Genomic DNA, 7181 nt, shown 5'->3' with positions numbered 1-7181 from the left:
GCCTCTTACGAGGAACCCCCGGAGGACGCCGCAACGAGGCTCGGGAGGAGATGTGCTGGAGGACGCGGGGCGCGAAGGCTCACACCGCGGAGTGAAAGGATAGGCAATAAAGAGCAAACGTGTCACGCAAGCTTCGCGCCGGCCGGCCGGCCGAGCTGAACCCTCCTCCCGGCCCCGGCGACCTCCAACAAAACAAATCCACCCGTTTATAATACGGTTACTGTTGGAACCTACGGAACGTCGCACCCTCTCTTGTTTTGGGTGTTGGAAGTCCTCCCCCCCGGCCGGCGGCGACCTGCCTGGCATTGACGCAACTCGAGCAGCGCGCCGCTCCGTGTCACTCCGTGTCACTTCGTCCGTCCGTCCGTCTCTGGCGTGTCACTCACCCCCCATGCTGAGAGCCCATGCTGGCCGGTCGCGGGCAGGGCCGAGCGACCCTCCTTTCACTTAGTGTCGGCCGCCCCGTCCCCCGTCCCGACGCGTAAGGAAATGCCAACGAGATGCTCCCGCTGCCGTCCGCCGTTATGACGGACAAGGGGAGCCTTGTACGGGCGACAATAGATCAAAGCACCTATTCCCACGAGGGCCCCGGCCGTAGCACCGCGTAGCACCCGCCCGGACCCGGCCCGGCCTCCGCGGGGCGAGAGGCTGTCGTAAATCCTGCCAATTATTTGCCCCTTTTTGATTTGTGATGCCCGCTGCCGCGGATCCCCCTCGAGGTGAACCTCTCCCCCGTCCGGGATGCATCATCGGCAGTCGAATCCTCGCGAGGGTGAGAGAGAGAGAGAGAGAGAGAGAGAGAGAGAGAGAGAGAGAGAGATGGAGCTGACGAGTGTGGGAAGAGTATGGCTGTGGGCTGCTGCAGGCTAGAGAGCGAGAGAGTGCTGCGAGCTGCAGGCTAGAGTGCAGGAGATCGGCAGAATCAAACCGTTAAATCGCATACTAACGATTGTTGGTAACGTCGCGTTGCGTCACCGTCGCGGCGGTGCTGCGAACCTCCTCCCTGGAAAAGAGGGGGGGGGGGCACTCCACGGCATGGGCCCCCGCCCGGGCACACGGCACTCGGGTGTCTATCTCCAACGACCAGCGAGCACAGAACAAAGAAATGGTTGTGTTCGCCACATCGACGTTAATCAGTCATGGGGCATCGATTATTTTTCGATTGAAACTAGAACAACCGCCGCGGAACGGAAGGCGGGCAGGCAGACAGAAGTCACGACGCAGTACAACACAGTGCTGTTTCACTCATTGCCTTGTACAATATTCCAGTTCATTTATTTTTCACTTCTGACGCTCTACCCCGAAGACTGTCGTGCCCGTTTGTCGCAGGGCCAGCGCGGCCGGTGCCGCGGGCGCTCGTAAATTTCTCATCCGCAACAGACAGAAGGCACCACCTGCCCAGCCTTGCTCTGGATGGCGGCCAAACGTGTACGTGCGCGCGGACGGACTCGCTGGCCAGTTTAAATTCCACGATATCTGCGCGTCGTCGTCCTGTCGCAAATTCGATACGGAAAATAAGGCAGAGAGCCCGGCGAGTGGCGGGCCGCGCCTAGCTGCTCAGCTCGCCGCCCGGCCCGTCCTGTTGCGCGTGTGGCGGCCGCGTGAGCCGCGCGCGAAAGTACAAATAACACACAATGACCCGCCGCGGGAGGGAGAGAGACTTGTCCCCATCGAGTGGCCAAGCCCCAGAGAGCCTGTCCCGGCAGCAAGAGGCGGTAAACATTTCCGGGGTTGTATGGTTTTTGCCACAGATATGTACCGCATATATATGTGTATTCGTTAGCAAGGTGCGAATGTCGCCCGTTGTTCGAAGCGATATCGTCGTTGATCAAGCGTTTCGAATGCAAACGATAGCGGAGCACTTAATTTCGACCTCGCACTCTCGTATTGCAGTGTGCCGCACAAGGATGTGATTGGAATGAAAGTAAAGTGTTATGTACACGGCATCATCAGGGATTTGCATAAACGGGGCACGTCAAGTACGTCATCCAGCCGCTCGACATATATATTTATTTTTAAAAATATGGTTGTTGCAGGTGATGGAGGAAAGGAGGGGGGGGGGGGTGTTTAATTACATGATAACTCAACAGTGAGCATTGGACACTGATAATTGCCGCACACTGATATCTGTGTTCATGACATCGACAAAGATTGTTCACTGTGCTCACATTTCTCCGTTGATTTGAACACTCTTGTGCATTCATTTGTACGAAATCATGCACTTTTGCGCACAAATTTGTACGAAACGATACGTAGCTTGAACGTCACACGAATGTTTGAAACAAAAACATACAAATACATTAATCGTGTACGTCTTTTTTTCTTCGCTGCTTTTACTGCACAATGCCTAAACGTGAGCTGATGAATCAGGGTTCATGCCTGTAATCACCGATAAATCTAGTATGCTGCTATATTGTTTTTAAATTAACTGAGTCTTGTCCAATCCTAGTAGTAGTTCCTGAAGGAGAACCGCGCACACAAAGTATCCAACGAGATGAATTAATAAAGGAAAAACTTTCCAGTAGTTTTTCATATACAGCCGTGCCGCTTACACCATATCCACCTTAGAAGAACAACATAGCGCGGTGAGCGCGAAATATAATTATGATTCGAGCCCAAAGCGCTAAGTAGAGATAGGATCACCCGCGGGCCGTCCGCGATTAGGTAACGGGGGGACGAGTCGGAGAGTGGCGCGGAGGGGCGTTAAATGTTCCCCGTCCCACATTTCTCCGCGCAAAACAAACTGGTGGGCCCGGCGGAGGGGCCCGGTGCCGGGCCTTTGGCCGGCCCTGCTACTACCCTTTCCCGGCGGCGTCGCGCCGGCCCCGTACGGCACCAGAGTCGCTTCCTTGTGTACCGTGCGAGTGGACAACGCAGCGGACAAGACGTGCACAGACGAGGCGCAGCGCGCCTGCTTCTGTGGAAAATGTCTGTGGGTTTCGATATTACGTGCCGGATGTTTTGTTTAAGGCGGTGTCACGACGGGCGGCCATGGTGCCCTAGGAATCATCCAGAAAGTACACCCGTCATTCGCCGTGTTGAGATCACATAGGCTCTCATGACGCCTGATGGGTAGGCAACATCTCGCCTGAAGTGCATGCATGTACTGCGGGGCGGCCTACCCTAAGACTCGCAGGCGCTGAGCTCCCGTACTTTGCCGAATGAATCTGAGGAAAAGCGGACCTTCTTTCTTGGGCTATTCCCTGCGAGCGAAGTTGTCTCTTCAGGAGCCAACCAGCCCGTTCTGAACTTCATTGGGTGTACACGTACAGATCGAACTTCAGCACGAACAGATTGGCTCCTTTTGCCGCCATGCCACTTCTTCGCTCTGACATCTGACAACTAACTTTAGTTAGTTTAGAAACAAGGTTTTATTAACCACCTCAACGAATTATGTTGGTAGTACCGAAATTTCCTAATTTGTCAGTTGCGATGAATGATCTTTTATTTTCGTTGGTCGTGGGTATCGCATATTCGCGAAATGTGTGGTACGTTTTATTTAGGCGATAGAAAGGTGTAGCAAAACATTTACGGCACGCACGCACTCGCGCACACACGCACACACACTCACAGTCTCTTTGAATCATTAAAGACCTTGCGGCGAGCATGCGTTTATACTGTCTGCGTCGGGTGAAAAGTGGTAATACCCTTTTATCTAGGAGTTGCCGCAGTATTTATTGTTGTTATCCTAGAGCTGTTGCGGGCGCATCGACCCCGCCGTGGCGCGCCATGGGCTGGGCTCGCCGACCAGGCTTAGCTAAAGCGGCAGGACGCTAGGGCAGGACGCAGCCGCGGCCAAACCTGTTCAGCCCCAGCCCCGCAGCAGCAGCAGCATCGGCAACAGCGGCAGCAGAGCAGCACTTGGCTTGCAGAACTGGCCCGGCTTCGGGCAACGTTCTGCAGGCAACGCTTTGCAGGCTCTGTGTGCGTTGAAGGCAAACCACGATAGAGGCAAGACAGGGAAAGGGTCGAACCCCAGTGAGAAAAATGTCCCTTCCCCACTATACAGGGTTGGTGATCCGCGCCGTGGTTTTTTCTGCTTATACTGTACCGGATTCATGCGTGCGGACGGGTTGCATAGTCGCACGGGGCCCTAAGGCGCCATGGCGAGCGACGATAGGCAAGCCCGCCCGCACGCGTGAATCCGGTACAGTATAAGCAGAAAAAAACCACGGCGCGGATCACCCACCCTGTATTTCATTATTTGCCAAATGCGGCGGCTTGCTTGCGGCCGGTGGCCCGTAGGCCGTAGGCCGGACCGGCCTTGGGGCAGCAACTGACCCGACCGCAAGCAAACGATACAGGTGCTTTGAATGCAACTTGCCTGGAATGAATAAGGCCCCGTGCGTGTATTCGCTCGTAAAGTCTCGCACGACGACGTTGCGAAATTGTCCACCTTTTTGGCTCCCCTCGTTCTTGGCAATGTTGGATATCGCGTAAAAGTAAAATACCGCGTGGCCCAAGGCAAACAAATAAAGTGGGGAATAATAAGCCAACGTCATACTCACGGCCCCGGCCACTTACAGAGGCCCGTCAGGCGCATCGATTCACTTCGATTCTCTCGTTTATGCGGCGGCTCCTATCCGCCCGCTCGCCGGCGGCCTCACCGCAGCTATATTTCCTTCCACCGACGAAGCGGGGGGGAGTCACGCCACAAAACTTGGCAAATTATTTGCAGTGGTTCGATCGGCGCCGCACGGCGAGCGGCCAGGCCAGGCCGGGAGGCCGAGGCGCGGCCCGCATCGCATATATGCCGCCCGGCCAGGCTAGCAAATTATTTGGCATTTGACGTTCGGCGGCGTCACCCATGCGGCTAGCGGCCGCGGCGGCGGCGGGCGAGCAGGAGGACCCGTGTGCGCGCGTGTGCTAACCCGTTGCGAAAGGGAATGACCACATGGACACGACACACCGGCCCTGCTGCGCGGCAGCCCCCTGCTGCTGCACCCCGCTGCACCCCCTGAGGGGGGAGGGACCATGGCACAAACCATCTCCCACTTCAACACGGGCAATGTGGGACTGCTCGCCTGTCGCGAGCAGTGAACGGTTTGTAGTTTTCAGCCACGATTTTGTTTTTGCGCATTTATTTTCATAGTGCACATTAAGTGCGCGCTACCGACTCACTTTTGCAAATGAACTCGTTCGACCGCTCGCTGCGCGCGCCGCTTCTGCTTCTCCCTCGCTAAGTGTATTCGCAAGGCCGATGATTTTTGTGTCGGGAGATGGTCGTGACACCCTCACCTCCGTGCCCCGCGGGCCGAGCTAGGCGCTCCTTCTGCTGACCTGTACTGTACCGCCGGCCCGACCCGATCCGACCGCACACAGTACAGTACAGGAGTCGCAATAGTAGTAGCCGGTGCAGTCCTCTCCGCACTGCTCTAATCGATTTTGAAGTTGGGGGATGGAGGGGGTAGCTTGGGCTGCTGCAGCAGCGTCGCATCGCGTAGGCTGCCATGACACATGTGTAAATGCCCAAAAGGTCAAATGCAAACCAGCAAGAAGCGTCTGCTAGCTACATCATGAGTCGAGGGCGGCGGCGGCGGGACGGGGGGCTCCAGCAGCTGCGACCAAACTAGTCCCCCCTCCCCCCCCCGCCTAGCACAAGGAGGCAGCTAGCCTCTCTCTGTGTTGGTTTCATCATACGGCCAAACTCATTCTAGGAAGTGGCGCGCTGCTGCATATAACGTATGCGTATACGAAGGAGTCCCGACGGAGTCCTGACCCACAGACAGACCCGCACACAGGGGCCCGGCGTCACCTTCGACACCAAGGATGTTCTGTTCTGCACGGCGCTGCACGCTCGCCCGTCGCACGGCCCGGACGGCTCAACTGGAGAAGCTAAACGTGACATGCAGTCCACGAGACGTCACCAGCGAATAATATTACGACGAGTCTACATGAGACTCGTAACGCTCTACTCAACCGAAACAAAGGGGGAAACATCTAGTCGAGCCTCCGACGGCCTGCGGCTCTACGCCGTGCAGTGTATTGTATTGTTTGCACGGAGGGCACCGCGTCTGGAGTCTCTGACCCACCGTGACCCCCGCGGCCGCGGCTCCGCGAGGCAGGGCGGGTCCAGGGCCCAGGACTGGGAAGTGATTCAGCGTTCGGTCTTACACACGGGCATATATATAGTGCTCCGTCACTCCCCGACATTGGCGGTGTCCGAAATGTAGTGCGTTTGACCCCGGTAGGATCAAGTATGTCGACCTAGGATAGAGATAGGTTGGTTCGTTTCGTATTCTTTTGGGTTGATGGTCGAGGATGGGGGGCTCTTACCTTCATTTCTAAAGAAAACAAAAAAAAAACATCTCCCTGGGTAATCTGACATAATGAAGAATGCCCAGTTTGCCTCCTCCATCAGTGCGAAGAAGGTGATGGGGAGGGAAACTGGGCATTCGTCCTTATGTCAAAATACCAGTGCTCTTCCATCACTGTAATAAATACATGAGAATATCTACACTCTGCTACATTTTTGTTTTTTACAGTGCTCTCGGTCTTTATTCTTCCGTTTCTCTTTTTATTGCCTGGGTCCGCCTCTTGTCTGCAATCCAATGACGCATTTTTCCAGTCCGATGCATTATTTTTCTTACGCAATGGCGCTGTCACAGAGATTCGATACTAGTGTGTCGCCGGGCAGGAGGAAAAGTGAGAGGAAATATGCAAAGCAGCGGGCGCAACCGTCGTCGTGGAAAATCACTCGTGTCGCCGAAGGCCGAACTCGGGTGGTTCACATCAACGTTTTAACGACACGGGCAGAACCGATTAGGTACGTTCTATCTCACTGTCCTCGGAAAGGCTTGGCTTTCAAAGACATAAATTTAATACACCAACTTTTTACTTTTCAAAACAAACAAAAAATGATTGCTCCTGTATCAAGCCTATAGGCTGTACCTCCTGTTTGTTCTGCAGTGTTGCGACCCGAACCATCGCATTTTCGAGCGGATGCGAAACTTCTGCCAAACTCCTCGGAGCGTTTTCTGCGAGGCTCGGCAGCGCCATCGCGCGGCTGGTGCAAAGCTACGACGCCGCCGCCGCTCACGTCTAGCTCCGGGTCCTGGAGCGACGCGAAAACTGGTTCTGCCTCCGCCAACTATACGAAGTGTGGTGGGGGAGGGCGGGAGAGGGAGGACCGGTGTTACTGTGTGCCTGTGCGTGCGCGTGTGCGTGCGCGTGTGCGTATG

This window comes from Frankliniella occidentalis, unplaced genomic scaffold, assembly GCF_000697945.3.
Source record: "Frankliniella occidentalis isolate FOCC.00 unplaced genomic scaffold, Focc_3.1 Scaffold30, whole genome shotgun sequence".
In the NCBI taxonomy this organism is placed as follows: Eukaryota; Metazoa; Arthropoda; class Insecta; order Thysanoptera; family Thripidae; genus Frankliniella; species Frankliniella occidentalis.
Note: the sequence above shows the minus strand (reverse complement) of the source record.